This window comes from Sceloporus occidentalis, unplaced genomic scaffold, assembly GCF_023333645.1.
Source record: "Sceloporus occidentalis isolate IW3139 unplaced genomic scaffold, rSceOcc1.0.p SCAF_144, whole genome shotgun sequence".
In the NCBI taxonomy this organism is placed as follows: domain Eukaryota; kingdom Metazoa; phylum Chordata; class Lepidosauria; order Squamata; family Phrynosomatidae; genus Sceloporus; species Sceloporus occidentalis.
This window is the reverse complement of record NW_028317124.1, coordinates 1,187,868-1,206,038: the sequence shown is the minus strand read 5'-3', so window position 1 is coordinate 1,206,038 and position 18,171 is coordinate 1,187,868. Positions and strand designations below refer to the sequence as shown.

At 40.9% G+C, this 18,171-nt stretch overlaps 1 pseudogene; it reads right to left on the bottom strand.

Moving 5' to 3' along the window:
- The window catches only part of LOC149280879 (SET-binding protein-like), a 77,114-nt pseudogene extending 61,791 nt beyond the window's left edge, over positions 1-15,323 (bottom strand).
- Between the last annotated feature and the right edge of the window lie 2,848 nt (positions 15,324-18,171).

Genomic DNA, 18,171 nt, shown 5'->3' with positions numbered 1-18,171 from the left:
CCTATTTTTTGTTTCCAGGCATTACGGGTAAATCTGGGATTCATAATCTTCATACAATTTGAGGAATTCTCCTTAGCAACTCATTTTATGGCCACACCCACTCCTTTCAATAGGATTGGAGGCTAGCCCCACCTCTGTGTGTGACCCTACCTCGTAAGCCACACCCCCCCCCTTTGGCCCCCAATAAGAACCAGGAGAAGGAGAGCTTCAGGGCGACTTAATATTTTTAACGCTCTGAAGCTCGCAGGACTTTGGCTGGGGTTGGTAAAGGTGCTCCAAATGTGGTAAGGCCATAGTGGTTAACCGGGTCTCCAATCTCATCTTCTAGGTCTGCACAGCCCACGAAGGGCATAAGCAGCCCCATTCTTCCCTCCCTGGCCGAAGCCAAGGAAGGGCCGGATCGTCTAAGACCCACTCCAAAGAGTGAACCCGCTGAATTCTTTGTGGAGGGCTCGTGGCCAAATATGCACAGTCCTACCTTGCACAAGTGTGCAAAGACGTAACTTAAAAAAATAAATAAAATGTAAAAAAAACAAAAAAACAAAAAAAAAAATTGCTCAATGGCCTAGCCACACAAACACAATGCTCAGGGTAAACTACATAGTTTAGTTTATACGCTACTGAACAAAAAAAATTGAAATTAATAATCCATTTACAGATCCTAAACGCATTATGGTACAGCGTGCATAATTATTCTAATGTATTTGGGCATTTATTTAAATTTCCTGGCTTGTTTAACGAGAGGAAAGAACATATTCTAAAGCAATGTTCCTTAAACACAATTTTTCAACATTAATTGGCCAAAAGTAGCTTCTTGTTCCTATAAAGAGGTAAACGGAGCTATTACCGGCCCTATCGGATTCATTAAAAAGTTATATCATTACATAAGTTATGGTGGGTAAAAGGTGATGGAAACCCTTCCACTTAAATTTAAGGGGTAGTAGAAGTATTATTAAACACTCATCTACAGACACCTGACAAGCCAGAAGGCTTGCTTTTCCCTCAGAAATCTCATGGTGCTTTCACAACCACAACCACTTATGTAATGATATTTCTTAGTTACCCCAAGCCTCTACTATTAAGCCAGTATCACAACCTCATGCTGACGAGTCCCATGAAGGACGAAACAGCTGTCCATGAGTGGTGATCTGGCTATTGTACCTCTTCCTGAGTTTTGTCTAAAGGCTGTCTTGCACAGCGGGCAATTACTTTCAAGGGATCCATGTATAAAGTGGATATAGAGGCAAAGGTGATAATTGTTAACCTTATTTGCATGTACCCACCCAGAATCCCTTGTGGTTGTGAAAGCACCATGAGATTTCTGAGGGAAAAGCAAGCCTTCTGGCTTGTCTGGTGTCTGTAGATGAGTGTTTAATTAAAAAGTTACTAATAGGATAGATGCAGTACGTGGACCTACGCTTCTACTGAATCTTCCTAAAAAAAAATCACCCCCCCCCCACACACACACACACACTCTTCCCCGTCGGTGTTAAATTTCCCTGTTTACATAAAGGCATCGGGACAGAAAGACTGTAGTGAACCTCCTCGGCTTGGGTGGAAAATCAAACAGGATTCATTGGTAACATTCTAGAAGATGCTTTAATACCTATATAAAAAGGAATTCTTGTTAGTTAATGGAAAGTTCTAGAACTGTAGCAAACACACGGACAGGCGGAGGTTTTGAATAAATAAAAGCTGATGAATAAACGCATTGTGGACTATATTATATATATAAAAAAAAGGCAACCATTTATGCATAACTAAAACAAGACCAGTGTTATCGACGTTCACCAAGTAAATGAGGAAAGGTGGCTCTACTGTTAAAGTTAAAAATTAAGCAAATTTAGCTTCTGTTTTATTTTTGGCTGATTTCTAATGTCTATATGGACAGAGAAATAAATATTTTTGTAAGGAATGCATTAAGACCCCTTTTTTAAGGCTGTCCCTTCATCATGCATTGTGATGTCATCTAGGTGATACCAGGGCTGCCCTTAGGTCGTTTCCCAGTGGCCACCTTAGCGCTCATGCTTATTAGTCTCTCCCTAATGCTTGTTGTCGCATTAAGGAGAGGAGGACTGAGATTATGATGTCATAACCCACCACTCACTTTCTCCCAGAGATCTAGTGGCCATGAGGGTAAAGTAGAGCAGGAGCGCTTCTTGTCTCTTCCTTATGAGCCCAGCAACCCCACCGTGCCTCAGGGTCCTCGAACCCAAAAGACAGCACTGGGAGACAGACCCATTTGTACAAAATAAAGCATCACCTAAACATGAAAAAATCCTGAAGCCGACCCGTATCTATCCCAAACAAAAGCCTAGCTACGTCTCACCAATACAGAATCGCATATATAAAGCACGCCAACGCTGTAGCAAGGTTCTTTTTCCAGAGCTGGCAACACCATCCAACTGGTTCCCATTGCTGCTGTTTATAAAGTAGTCTGTTTTGCACAGTGACCTCTATGTAAAAGAGATACAAAAGCAAAAAAAAAAATAAAAAATCGAGAAGCCATCTTTATGTAGTCTCATCCAGAATCAAACAATCTTCTAGCTTTTGCTGCCCAAGTTAGGAGACTTTTTTGTGTTGACATTGAAAGTATCATTTTCCAAACATGAGCAGGTTCCGTATAAATTCCAATGATCCGCGTTTCCTGAAATCCTCTTAAAAATAAACAAATTGACAGAAAGTACCCCAAAATTTGGTCAAAGGGACTTCTAAAAGCCCTCTCCGTGACTAACGCAGGATTAAGAGGCCAGACGGTACTGGTTGAAGCACAATCTGCCCACCCTACACTTTTTTTTTTTTTCTTTCTAGAAACTTGCTAGCCATCTGTAAGAAAACCCCATTTGTCCCAAAACAAAAAAAAGGCATTAATGCAAAACGCTCCAGGCAAAGATTTACCGGATCAGTTAACGATCTTAGAAACATTCTTATCTGGAACGCCTCCTGTATGTTCTTTGCTTTCTTTGACATCATTTCAGTTTTCGGAGAAAGTAAACAAGAGTGGAGTTGGTCTATAATGTTCTGTTTTATAAGGGGATGGGAGCGTTGACACATCAGTAGTTTGGTTTCAGGATATTATGAGACATTCAAGCTGTGGTTTTTCGACGGCCTCTAATATTACGTCATGTGAAATGTTCCAAGGTTCCTTTGAAAACTCCCAGAAACAGAGAGGAATTTGGATTTAAATACCACGCATTCTGAAGTGCTTGACGTGAAACCTCCTTTAGAGGAGGACACGAGTCCTACAGAAAAACAGGTATAAATAATCAAGTGTCCTCGCGGAATTCAAGATGTCCGCACATATGTACAAAGCAAAACGGCGTAAAAAATAGAAAAGAGGGCAATTATCTGTTAATCCCGGTTATTAAGGGACATTTATCCATTTTTGGTTTTTTTTCTAATAGTCGGTACTTGTTTTAGAGATAAAAAATTAAGGGACCACTGGTTGCCCATTTAAGATGGGATCCACATAATCCATAGCATAACAAATTTAGGAGGGAGAAGAATGTAATGGGGAGGAATAGCCATGTGAACCCTAGCAGGTTGCTCAGAAACAGATATGGCCGATTCCATGGTCGGCCTATTTGAATCGGAAAAAATAAGGTTTATTTAATGTATCAAGCCGCACCATGGAGGATATGGAAAAACAAGAGAATACTAAACGCCGGACTATATTCTTACACGTACGGTAAACGTACGGCCATGGTTTAGTTAGAACTTTGACCTCGTTGTGGTCTTTGGTCCATAAAATTTGATGGTGTTATAAAAACATAACCCCCAAAGGTAACCCAAGGAAGCCTGAATTCTAATATTAGAAAGTGTTACTTATGGAACCTTGGTCTACCAAAACCTCAAAAAAAATTAAAAGCATAGGTCCTGGTATGCTTTACCACGAAGGTGGAGCTTTTTAAAGCCATCACTTTAGACGATGTGACGTTCTAAAATAACCCACCAACAAGAGGTTCTACAGGATCATAAACATTAGGACAGTAGAAAGGACAACTTGACAACATTTACTTCTCTTCTTGTTCAATCCAGGATCTGATGTAGGAAAAAAACCCGCATTGACGAAAAGCCAAATTAAACATTCAACGAGCAGACGGTCAAGAAAGCCCAGCCAAAAATACTCCATGATGTCCTATTGGAACCAACGTTATTGCCACTATATTAAACTTTGTTTGTTTGTTTTAAGAAGTTTTTCTTCTCACAAGGGCATAAAATGGTCATGTTTTTCCAGTGGCTAATTCCGCATAATCTTCCTTTGTTGTTCACATGTTTCCATTATGAAGAAATAAATAGAATTCCTCATGAGCGTCTATTAAAAAGTGTAAATCTGCATTCTCCAAATATTTCCAACATTAGACCTTCTTGGTTTGTGGAGTCCTTTCGTCCTTAGGGACAGGTGGGGCTCTCCTGCTCTCCCTTACGCTCATGGCCTCGACATTTCTGGCAACCATTCTTATACTTATTGGCCTCAGCAGCTAGCCCACCGCGCCAAATTTCACATCTAACAGTGATATAAAGACGGCAACGGCATGAGAATTTTTTTATTATTTTTTTTTTTTTTATCACCAATTTTTGTATTTAATGAACAATTCCCATTATGCTAGACCCTAAAAACATATCTATATTATTTATCCACAAATAGAGGCTAACGCTAGAAAAGTTGTAGTCTGTGCATGGCAGCCTTTAACGCGCATGAGCTATATTACCCTTAACTGGTTAACGTATCAAGTGACATGTCCGCTTTAACCAGTTACAAGCTGGTTAGCAGGCATTCCGTGATTGACTGGAATCGAGTAACGTTCCGCTTTCATGAAACATTTGAATCTGAAAGGAATCTTCCATCAACGTTGTATATATCCGTATTTGCATCTGAAGCACATCCTTAAGCGATATAGCGTTTCTTTTGGTTTGGTGTAAGCACGATTTGCATACCGCCGCGTGGTTTTCCGTATTATGTTCTTGGAATGAACCTCGCGATGTCATCCTGAATTTGCAATTCTATACTCCCCAGCCACAAAATAATAAATAAAATCGCACCCGTCGGCAAAACAGGGGCAACATCTGGAGACCCGCAAATTAGTTGGATCTTATAAGGAAGCCTGGTCTATCGATTGCTAGAAACCAGAAAAAAAAAAACCAAAAAAAAAAACCTTCAGAACCCACATTCGGTTATTTTATTACACTTATTTACGACGTACTAAAGTTTCATTGATCCGCATTGGGTAGGGAGAGCCCCTAAGTACAGAAGTCCTTGGCCCATGAAGTGATTTATTCACCTAAGTGGGAGTTTCGTAGTCACCAAATTCTTAATGTATACTTAGGGGCCCAACATTGGCAACATTAACCTTTATGAAGAGCTAAGCTGACCCTGTATAATGTATTAATTATTTGGCCCTATATCATATTACCTACCAACATTTAAGGGGTCCAAATCAGGACACCTGTGTTGGGGTGTGCAGCCAGTGGAAGGCACGTTTTGGGCGCCGGAAGCTGGCAGGGTCGGTGTGAATGTGTGTGAAGTGTGGCCAATTGCATCTCGAACTCATGCCACAAAGTGGCCTTGTGGTTAATAGTTAGCAATAATTTAAGATAGTCCTGGAAAATCGAGACTGTCTCACAAAAACTGGGACACTTGGAGGCTGGACAGATAAGCCACGATTATGGATCATGGTTATGAAGCTCCGGTCCTAAGTGATCTTTTTTGTAGGACTTGATTAAAAACGAGCCTATGAGCAACAGTGATCTGGACAGGAAATGGGAGGAGTCAAACAGAACACCAACATCCAACAAAGTTGCTGTTCTAGGTCAACAAGTTCTCATGGGCCAAACCATGTGTGGGGGACAGCAGGTACCAAACAGACTGTACCAATGAGCATGCAATATAAATGCAGCCCAGCTTTAATCTCAATCATTATAAAAAATAACAAATTATATCAAAAATATAATTAGTCTCCAGGTCTATTGCCAATTCATACTGAAATACAGTATAACCCAACGTCTAGTGTTTTCACAGACACTGTACATTTTTTGTATTATTGTGATTTTTAGAAGTCAAATGCTGCACGTGGATGATTATATCCTCAAGGCCTCCCTTAGGTACTCAGTATCACTTTACTCGTGCGTAAGAGGCTTCGAGGTTTAATGTTTTATTTAATAATGCTCAAAATGACTTTTACTACGGATATTTAAAGGCATGTAGATTAACCAGCGAAACGTTAAATGGGGATAAATGCAGAGAGGAGGAGATTCTGAGATTGGGTTCATCTGCAGAAATAGTATTGGGGGGTAGATTTCAACCCTGTGATACTGAAGGGGTTAAAGATTGCAGAGGTCATTTCTCAAGGCACCTGAAAATCCAGAGTCACACATTAATGCTAGTTAGCTATTACCATCATAGGGTATCACGGTTGCTCCTTATGACCTTCTGTAGTCAACAAATCAGACTAAAGTGGCATTTGAACAGACCAAAGAGTCACGAGGGTCGTAGTCCGAGCACATTTACGGGGAGAGGCTTTTTGTATGAATCTGAATGTCATGGTGAATGGCCTTTGAGCTCTTTAGCACGTTCTTGGAATATAAAAAGATATTTTACTTTACTGAAGGGTGGTAGATATGCGGAAGAGCCTCCCAGCGGACATGGTAGACGCTAATACAGTGAGGGAATTTAAACATGCATGGGATTGGCATACGGCTCCTGAATCTAAGACGAGACCGACGACTGATTAAGGTTTGAGTCTTTACAGCAGGAGAAACGGCAAAAATAGGTGGGCCGAACAGGGCCGATCTGCCGACAAGTTCTATGATCGCACGCTCTGTGGCCCAGCTCAAACACGAATAATAAAATAAAATGTAAAAAAATAAATAAAAAAAATGGAAGTACTAAATAGATAAAGTTAGCTGAACCATAAATGTTTAATAATAATAATAAAGAAGGAACTATACATACAGGCAGAGCGTTAAGGGGAAAAAATGGGTTAAAATTAGCTTTTTCCTTCCCAAATATTCTGTATTACGTATGCACCAGCCGCAAAGCGCGGACGTCTTCACAACGCGGAGGGAACAGGGACCCATTGTGCACGGAGACCTTTTAACACACGGTTTGATATATCGGTGTTTAACTGTGAAATATGACATTTATGGGCTGTGCTAAATAATGGCGCGCGGCGGGAACACGCAGGATGTGAGCCAACGCCACCTTCCTGTTTAACCAAGGATCGCAAAGTATCCTGTCTGGGTCTCAAGACATTTGGCAGAGATCCACTCCAAAAAAAAATAAAAAATCTGAAAAACAATATACCTTCAGAGCAGAGAAACGAGGGCGAGAAAGAATCCGGGAACCGTTTGCCAAATTGTTTCAGCGTCTGAGAATAGAATCTGCCTAAACAAGTCAACACGAAGCCGCCGGCCGACAGCACAGCGCGGATCCAACGACTCGGGTCTCCGGAGCGGCGGTTGACGGATCACCGTTAACTTTTTCTGTTCTGTTTATTATTGTTTAACATTTTTTATGTTAATTCATATGTGAAGGTGGATAACGGGATGGAAATTTGTCTTCTTATTAAATGAGGTAGGATTGTATCTACTTTCCACGGGAGTACGAATATCGCAAGTTTTTCTTTAAAAAAATGTATTTTAAATATTTCTATAATTGCTGAAAGTACCCAAATAAACGTATTTTTTTTTTAAAAAAAGGTAAACAGTTAAACATACACCTAAAACGATTGATTTTTGCGCATTGGCTCAACCTTTATAAGGATGGAAGGAGGAGAAGGAAGAGATCATCATATAACGCTGGCTCTGCCATGGGCTGCCACGGGCTGCCACCGATCGCGGCTTCTGTGAGGTTTAAACCAAGTTCCTCCCGAGCGATTACATTTCTTACTATCATAAACCACAAGCAGGAATGGGGTTTCTAAGGCCGCACTTGAAACCAAAATTCAAAATAATCAGGAACATTCCGTTGGTTTCCATGGTGATTGCTCCAAATTTGACTTGGCTGCCCTTTTTAGTACCCAAAAGCCATGTAGTAAATATAACGAGCCAATACACAATATAAAACACCATCTTTACCTGTTGTGTCCCTACTGTTTTCTTCCCTAGGATTTCCTATAAAGACCAGGAACAGCTGAAAGCGCTTTCCCCGTCATCGACACAAAGGAAACATCAGAGGTTCACACGTCCACCTCCGCTCGGCAAACAGCTAACGGCGCGCAGAGGCTTTGAAGCCGCAAAAGACCTCCGTTGGTTAGAACGTTGTACAAACAACAGGTCGGTTTGCTGGTTTTCCTATAAGGATCTGGCTTGCATGGTTACAAAAAAGGCTCTAAAACAAGACTTTTCATAGTCAACAACCCAATAAACCCAGATTCCAGAGCAAGTGACGGCTCTAGCCGAGAATCCACATACCCCGGCACTCTAGTAGTTACAGCCTAAACCTCTCCCCTTACTTTCCTTATATAAACACCTTACCCAATTGTAAAGGGGTATTTCCCTCTATGGTACTCCAATAAGTCAAGCAAACGTGCCACTATTATTTTTATTTAATATCCCGAAGTCAGATTTATATATTTTTTTGTATACATTGCCTCTGATAAAGTTAAAGCAAGAGCATGTCGTGCAATTTCTTCCTCCATTTCCCATGAGCCCAACAAGAGCCAAGAAAGAGAATGCATCGGGATACTAGGCCCTCCTCCTGGAATTCTTGGGAAAGTATTTAGCAAGTCATGCCCACTCCTCACGCACAGTCCCTCTTAACCGAGACTGTCTGAGGGTAGCCCCAACCGCAAAGGCAACTAGCCCTGCCCCCTCAAGAAGCCACTCAGCCCAGAAGCGGGAAGCCTGCCATGGGCTCATGAGTAAAATCATGAGGTTTATGCGTTTTACTTTCTAACCTGCAGTTTATTTACCCCAGCTTGCCTTCGTCCTGTCGTCGACAACATTTATAACCAGACATTTCTAGTCTACAGCCAGAGTCACACAAATTAGTAGCTACCAATTCCAAAACCTGGAAACTCTCCGGGTTCAACTCAGTCTTCGAGTGAAGCCTTGCTTCCTTGGGTCTCCGGGTCACTTTCTTCATTCTTTAAACTAGCTTCCCCTCCACACAAAGCCACAACCCCCAGAAAAGGGAGAGCTTCAGGTAGCCGCTCTTGGAAGCTCCAAGGTATGCTAATTTTTGCCCGCGTTCCTTGAAGTTATGGTGGGTTCCGTCGGTCGTCTCATCAAACTTTGCCGTCTCCCGATTGGCTAGGTAACACTAAGTTAGTCGACCTAAATTCTGAAACCCATATTTTGGCCAATTTGCACAGAAACTGATTTTTTTTTTTTATGCCTGATTTGTAAAAACGATAATAACATAACTGTTAATACCTGTAGCTCGACGAAGGTGCAAATGGAAAGAGAGGCACGGAACGGCTAAGCCATAAAGCAAAAATATAAATATATTAGAACCTCCATTTTTTTCCCCATGTTGCCTAACGTCTCTCTTTTCACGAAATGCTTCACAATTTTATTATAGCAAGCTGTCAAAACATGCCGATACATTTCTTCATCTTGGGTGTAAACAGGACTCCTGCCAGAAATGGAGACAAGGTCTACAAAAAGCAATTATTGTGTCTACCCGTTCATAAAAAAAAAAAAATAAAAAAAAAAAATGTAAATAACGCACACCTTCCTGCCTCGACAGTCCAAAAAACAAAAAAACAAAAAAAACAAAACAAAAATGGACAGAAGGTTGGGACTTGTTTCTTAAGATGTATAATTGGGAACAGTTGGTTTATAGAAGAAAGGGGGGTGAACTGAAGGGAATCCTATGGCTGCAAGGTCACGGTAACCTTGATTCCCAAAAGCAGTTGGTAGAGAAAGTTCAGGCCTGTCAAGAGCTGGTTACACAGGCAGAAATTTGATCAGTCACGCTTGGAAAAAGCCATGTGGTTGTGTGGGATAAGATTTCTAGTCCGAGGATATACGATTACAAAAGATCTCTATTCAGTATCAATTTCATTTACTTCGTTTTTTAAATGTGTTGACACTTAATTCAGACTCTACCTCTCTGTATTAAAAGTTCTAACCCAAGAGTGGCATAAAAAGCAAACAGCGGGACCGGGGAACCAATATTTAAAGTTCTGACAACTTTCTGAATCACAGTTGTGTGCATAAGGAAGGGGGGGGGGCAAAAAACGTAAAAAGCTTTTAAATGAGAGCACGTCCTTGTTGAAAGCGGCTCATGGCCAGCCCTGCGCAGTTGTATGCTAATTCCCAGCTTGTATTATGCTGTATTCAACAACCCTGAATTTCATCAACGCCATGATTGTTCTATGCTTCCAGCTCATAACAAAAAATAAATAAATAATAATAAAAAAAAAAAATCTGCAAAATTAAAATTATAAATTGGAAAAAAAATAATACTTCCAATAGTCGCAATGAAAACATTGCAAAATTAATTCTGGTCAGAATTTTTTTCCTTTTTTTTTTTTTGGACATAATCTGGACGTTCAAAAATTCCTAAAAAAAAAAAAAAAAGTTTCGTTTTTATTAAGTTAATTTAAAAAAAAAAAAAATGGACACATGGGAACAGAGGCTGGTGCAGGCCCGGTCCTTGGATCGGCACATGCGATTCATAGAAAGGGGACTCCCCGCGTACACATGACAGCAGCAGCTGCGGCCTCGACTTGTTCATGGAGTGGCGGGGAATTGAATCAAAGAGAAGAAGAAGAAAGACACAGCTTTCCCTCGGGGAGCGGAAAGCACAATCCCAGACACTCTCAGACTTTACAAATACAACATGCTTGACATTATAACTGCCTCTCACAATGAGCTATTGGCAATTCCCAGCCGTTTTAGAATAGGCCTTACGGCAGATGGTACTCCTCGCCCCGTAAGACACTCTCAGCAGAGACCGAATATAATGACCAAGAGGGTGAACCTGTTGTACGGAACGTCTGTCTCTGTATTCATATCTACACTTGTGGAATTCTTGCTAAAAACAAACAAGTAATTTGTTCTAATTTTAATACGGTGTAACAGTGCGCTCTCTTTCCATTGTTTTACCGGGAGGTACGAAGCAGAGCGAGGAGTCGCGGTGGAATGGACCACAGGCAATAATAATATGTCGGCGAGGCTAGTTAAAAAATAAAAATAAAAAATGGCTTCCTCATGTGCCATATATTGGGGGGAAATTAACAGATCAAGTTTTTATAAGTGTGTGTAGCCGACAGGTGGGGGAATAGCAGCTCATCTGGATTATTTACTATACATTTTTTTTTTATTATTATTTTTTTAAGTTTAATGAGCTCACCATGGGTTAAAATGTCTTAACAGCACACAAAGTCCAAACACAGTCAAGCAGATCGGTTTATATATATATACACACACACATACATACATACAGAGTCTTTCGCATTCAGTTTTCGAGGGGTGGGCATCAAACGTGACCTACTTTGTGTTTTAGTTGTAAGCGGTTGGACCGGTACTGGGTGTGAGAAGATGACATCAGAAGAGCTAGAACATGACCCAGCTAGAACACAGCTCAGATCCGGAAGAGCGAGAAGCATAGAAAGGACAAGGCGTGTGGGCAACATCTTACTTCTTCATAAACGGAGTGCATGTTAACGTAGAACATTTGAAATACTTCAGGTTCAGAGTTCGTATCCAACACGTCCATGTTAGGACGACGAAAAAAAATTTAACCAAAAAACAACAACCCAAAAATATAATAAACCCATGTCAATAGGTTTCAAACATTTATAATATCATTTTTCATTTTTGGGGTTCCTCACTTCAATACACAACCCCGTTATTATGCATTAACCAACGTTAACTGGGTTTAGCCACATCGTGTAAGTCATAGCCACCCATTGGCTTAACCCTCAATAAATAAATTTTGGGCTCTCTGCGAATGAGAAACGTGGAAGCTGGTATTTGCGGTCCGATTACCAATCCGGCGCTAAACGCATACGGAGGAGCGTGGAATATACAAGCAGGGCATTGAGAGATACTGGTTTGTAACATACAAGCATGACAAATTACTAAAACATCTGTGTGATGGCAGGAAGAAATATGAGACAGGAATGCATTAATGGGAGCCTTCAGAATGCCAATGAGTTATTGTTTGGGAACACAAGGGAACAGAGGGGATGAAGATCAGGAAATCCAGTTAAGATCCCACATTAAGATTTTACACAGACGGGAACCATATTTACTTCTCCTGCCCCCCCCCCCCAAAAAAAAAGCTATTAAACCCCTATTATTCTATTTGGAAGCAGATCAGTAGATACTCGATCCAACACAGAATGAAGCTAGGACGATGGAGCCTTGATAGCTCTGCGTGGACAACCCAGGTGTCCAGAGATCATTGAAACAAGTCTTAAAACAAAACGAAGATGGCCTGGATGACAGCCCCTTCTGTACTGGTTAATGGATGTTTTCTCGCAGCCTCTTTTCATTTCCATTCAATACGCCCATTGGGAATGATTAGACAATGCCAATCACCCACGTTCCACGACCGCGTCTCTGCCAGTTCTCAGCGTTCTATCCTGCGGTTAATGAATTAATGGGAACGTTTCTATCGCGCACCACCTAGCGTTATTTACATGAACGTAGCACAATCCATGGCACGGAGGCGTATGTAAACGTTGGGGACTAAACGAGGTTTGCATCATCAGCCAGGACGGAAACCGATTTCTTGAGGCTTCAGATACATTGTTATTTCAACGAGAAAAACTCATTCGGGTCTACGTTTTTCACTTTAGTATCTGATGAAACCTCTCCAAATGGTAGCAACGTTTCGGACAATCTGATCTTGATGGTATACGAAACCAACGACTGATTAAGGTCTGAGTCTTTACAGCGGGAAAAACAGGCAGACGGGGGCCGAATGGGGCCCGATTTGCCGGCAGATGCAATGCTTCTATAGAATGCCTACTTGTTTTGAGGCATGGAACCCTTCGGTTTCTGTTATGTATAGTTAAACTGACGAGATGACACTTGAACATAGTTCGGTATTCTGTTTATCTTGGTGTACAATCTGCTGCTAAGGAACATAATTCCAAATGTATGTAACAATATGATCTCACCTAAAAGAAGAATGAATCTTGACCCATACCCAGTTCATAGCATGTATGCAAGCCACCTATATATGGGGGGGGGGGGGGGGGCAGCAGATTATTTGGCAGGGCTTGTATTTTATCAACCACTGGCATTCAGTAGTTAAAACATATAGTCATCTTTTAAGTCCACTAAACTGCCCGGGGTTATGAGCCGTTACATATACACAGATAAATCATCCCAAAATTAAAGCCAGGCGTAATTTCTCGGAAAAGTTATGGAATTAGTCTACTTTTATTAATAGCAGAAGGTTGTGCAATTGGAGCCGAACTGACGTCAAGCAAATTCCACTCATCGGCTTTGAATTCTCATAGACTGGGTAAAACGAAGGCCCCCGACACTGAATTCCATACTAAGGCACTTAGAGGTTCGTGTCTCCTTTCTGACCAACGTGTGACCATAAAGGCTTATCAGATCCTGACCGAACAAACATATGCAACATATACTTCACATGCACGTGACGCACAAATAGAGATGAGCCACGTTTCATACATCACTTTCAAGTCTTACTGCCTTCATGGCGTCCGTACAGGTAATACTCTTCTAGATTGACCTATGTGTGTTTAATTAAATATGGGGCCATAGAAACGGAACTCTCTTGCAGAACATGAACGTTATACATTGATACTACAGGAAACTGACAAAAAACAAAAAAAATAAATAAAGAAAGGTACAACGGACAGCCACAACATGTCAAAAGATCGTTTGGCCATAAACATAAAGCCCAAATCTGTTGCAAAGTCATAATGGAGGAGCAATGGGCAAGAACATTTCATTGGCTTCTATGGCAAACGTTCCATATTTAGAACTCTTCCGTAAAAGTTTGGTCTTTATAAATATGGCCAACTTTTTCAAAAATCAAAAAGATCATAAACATCTGTTTTAGACAATTTCCAGAGAAAAGAACCCATGAATATGAGTACAAAACACAAAATGTATATATTTCCTCTCTTATAAAAGCCTTATTATGTAGCAAACATTGGAAAACGAACAGGTGGAAACCTCCTCCTTCAACCGTTGAAAGAAAAGCACCGTTTACAGGGATTCCGGCATTTTCTCACAGTGACTGGGAGCCGGTGCTGGGATTGCTGAGAAGGATCTAAGAAGAGAGGTCATTTTGACCATGGCCCCACCAATGACTCTTAGAAAGACTAAAGAGGCTTATACAAAGGGGTCACTGATATAAGCTCTGAGGCTTCCTTTAGGGATTTCTTCATGGAACTAATATCTACAGCTATCTGTACTGACGTCATATAATTTCACATAACGACGGTGGTCTTGGTCTATCTTACCGAGACATTCCTTTGGGAAGGGTAGATACCAATTCTACTCTACACTAGAGAACATAACCAGGTGTTTCTAGTTAAGCTCCATATAGTTAAGGATAAGTAGTCCAAGTTGTAGGACACTAATAGACCTAAGAAATATGTTCGGGGCGGCTTGGATACACCAGCCTCGGACGACGGGGGGGGTGGGCTTTGGGCGCAGAGAAAAAAAATAGAGGAAAGTTTTACATTTATAGGCAAAAACATAACAAAAAGAAACTGTACAACGAGGAAACAACCAGCTGCATTGATAAAGCCTTCAAGTGTTCTTCATCGTAAAAATAAACACAAAGGACAAATAAAAAGCACTCAGCTGTGTTAATAAAAACAAAAATTATATTACACCAAGCTATATATAAAAGACAAAAAAAAATAAATGCATAGTTTATGGACAAGCATTGAGACTTTACCTTCTTTTTCAAATGACCTCTGTCGTCTTCCTTCCCAGTTTTGCTGTTTTTCCCAGACTTTGAGAGTTTCTGCTCTCCCGATTTTATTGTAATCTTAATCTCGGGTGGACAGATGTAGTTCTCCAGATTTTTGGGGGGTTTCTTTGCCCTTTTGGTGGTCTGTATTTTAAGTTTTAGGCTTCCCTCGGTAAAATTAGCCTCCTTGATGGAAAACTCTTGCTCTTCCAAACTGTCACCCCGGCGCCCACTTCTCGCTGTCGGCGTTGGAATTGGAATCCACATCCCTGCAAGAACTTAGCTCATCCTCTTCCTCTGGCTCCATAGCTTCTCCGTTTCCAGGTCCGGTCTTGGCTGCGCCAGACGCGGGCATCAAAGTGTCTCCGGTACAGCTCGAGATGGCAGAGGTCTTAACCGATGACATAATATCCGCATCACAGCCCCTCTGCCGGCTGCTGTTTAAGTTCTCTCTTTGCTCCATCGCAATCCTACAGATCACTGACTTTTCCGAAAGTGTACGAAGTGCGGACTGTAAAACCGTCTAAAAATGCAACAGCGTTTCAACGATACGTTCTTCTAGAACTCCGAAATCAAAGACGAAAAGAGAGAATTTGGAATCTGGAAAAGGAGAGATAGAATCAGCAAAATGTCATCGTACTAATAGTTCATTTAGTTAATTAGCAACAATATATTAAATGTATTGAAAAGCTGGCAAATCTAACAGTTACTTTCCCGTTCTAAAGCCATAGATGTACTCGAGAACTCTCATGATTTCACCCCAAGCCTCAGGTTTTTGCCTCAATGTCAGGGTAAAAGGGGCAGATTCTCAGTATGGAGCAGACTCCTTCCTATTTTACATGGCCGAGATCCTATATAATACTCCAAAATCCTTTTGTTATCGGTGTGTTATGGTTGGGTTATGGTTATGGTATCCATGTTGAAGGCAGCCATTTGGTTAACGTGTTTGGGGAGTTACTATGTAGAATATTCATTAATAAAGAGTTAATATTCAGGGTCAGGTGGAAATCAATCATATGCCGCCAAAGGAAGAGTGGGAGATATATGGGGAGGAATAATCCAGAGAACAGGAAGTTACGAGTTAAGATGGGTTTCCAACAAACAAGCATTGTTGATGTCAATCTGTAACCATTATAGAGGTTTACAGTTCTCAATTAGTAGCTATGCAAGACTATTTGAAGTAGAACTGGGACTTTCCCCATTCTATAACGTTAACAAGGACACAAGTACAGGTTGTCCAACTGGTGCAGGACTCCATACAAAATCCTCTAACTAGGACAATGCCTATTTTTGTTTCTCTGTTCTTTTGTACCTGTCTCTAAATTAACTGGGGGGTAAAAAAAAAACCATAAAAATAAACTCCCAACCCCCCCCACCCCAGCACGATCTCCCTGTTACAATGTTTTACATCAGATTACCGACAGACCATAACTAAAAGTGAAACTGTGGCAGGAAACGCACAAACAATATTATTAAGAATGCAAACTCTGAATCACGCTGCCTGCCCTTCTTCTTCTTCTTCTTCTTCTAACCCTCTGTTTACAAATTGTTTTGCAGATACTTGACATATTTTTGTGTAATTCAAGAACAAGGAATAGTTGATCAAACAAATGTCTTCAAGGTAACTTTTTTTGTAACCACAAAGATTTAAAAAAAAAATCTACTTTCTACGGGGTCATACTAAAACCTGTCGCCCGGAATACTTTTAAGAAGCTTTGGTTTGTGAATTTTAACTAGTTTATTTTAAGGAAGGACACGGACTGAGGTTGGGTATGGAGATGATAGGACTGGAGAGGTCCATCCTTGTAGTTTAGTAACAATTCTCATATGATTACCAGACAAACATCACTAGGGAGGCACTTTTGGCCAACGCTCCAATAGAGCCTTCATACTACACTAAAAGACACCAAGGTGCACCTGAGAGAAGATACCGTCCAGATGGTACGCAAGTTGGCCTGTGGGCTGGCCGAGGCTTTGGGTACATTGGGGACAATCTACTCTACCCCCAGCTCCCAAATTCATGGTTTGGTGGTTATGGATCGATACAATATGACATACACATAATGTCACAGAGCAATATATGTAAAAAGGTTTTTGTGGCTGCTGCTGAAAATAAAATCTCAGACATTGACTTTTCTCCATTTCATGCTTAGGTCAATTAGCCAATGGAATATGACAAGTTTTAACTCCTAAAACAAACTCTTTCCCCTTAAAGTATGCTTATCCCTCTAACAATTTAACATATTTTCCATTGTTAGCTCCCCCTCGGTTTTACATTATCACAGCAATGATGAGGAAAGATTTCAGCTATGGTCTGCCAATGACGGTGGAGATGGTAACAATAAGTTATTTTTATATTAAATATTTCTGTTACAAACGAGTAACCAGGGATTCCATACAGTGGGATTATGGACAAAAATTAGATTGTGGTGCAAAGTAGTTTTATTGCCATAGTAACTACTAGAATTTCACAGTAAACAAGCCCACTCCAATCTCTAAACCACTCTGTACACTTACTTAAGGCACCATGTCGAGCATAGACAAATAAAGAAACAAAATCCCCCCTCAGCATTTTAGAAAGGGCACTGTTAGAGGGGGGAGTAGGCAGTTTGGAGGTGTGGTTACCTAATGTACCACCCCCAAAGAGCCACCTTGTGGCATTTAGCTGCACAGCGTCAAGAGGTCACATGAGAGCTATAGTATAGTTCTGTCTTGCAACAGCACAATACGCCATTGACTTTGCAGCTCAACGTGCCCCCCGACCAGCCCATGATCCTCACTGTCATGAAAAGCCCAAGGATCAAGACTATCCCATGAAAACCAGGACACTTGGTTTGATGTGTGCACACTAGCACAAATGCCAATCTTTAACAAAGTTAGAGAGCTGGGGAGCAAAAAAAAAAAAAAAAAGATACATAATGAAAGCATAACCGGTTTCAATGTTATCGCCAGGGTCAGGTTCACAAGAAACACTTTTTTGGTTTTCTAGGGGCGATATGAGTCATCTTTTGGTTTCGAGCTGACGGGTTCGTTTTATAATGAAAAAAGGTAGAGTGCTAGCTCACTGCCTCTCTCACCCGGGTCAAGGCAGACGGATTACCTTGTTAGCGTGTTGGAAGTTTGCCGTGTTGTGCAATTACTGCTGACATGACCTATTGTCATGAAACTTCATGCGCTCAAACCGGTTGAAGGGGGAATAAAAAAAGCCCTTTGTAAATCATTAAACAACGAATTGTTTTCATTTGTAATTATATCTACGGGTTGGCTGCTACAAAGGTTGTCAAGGGGAAAAATGCTCGACTCGTTTTTTT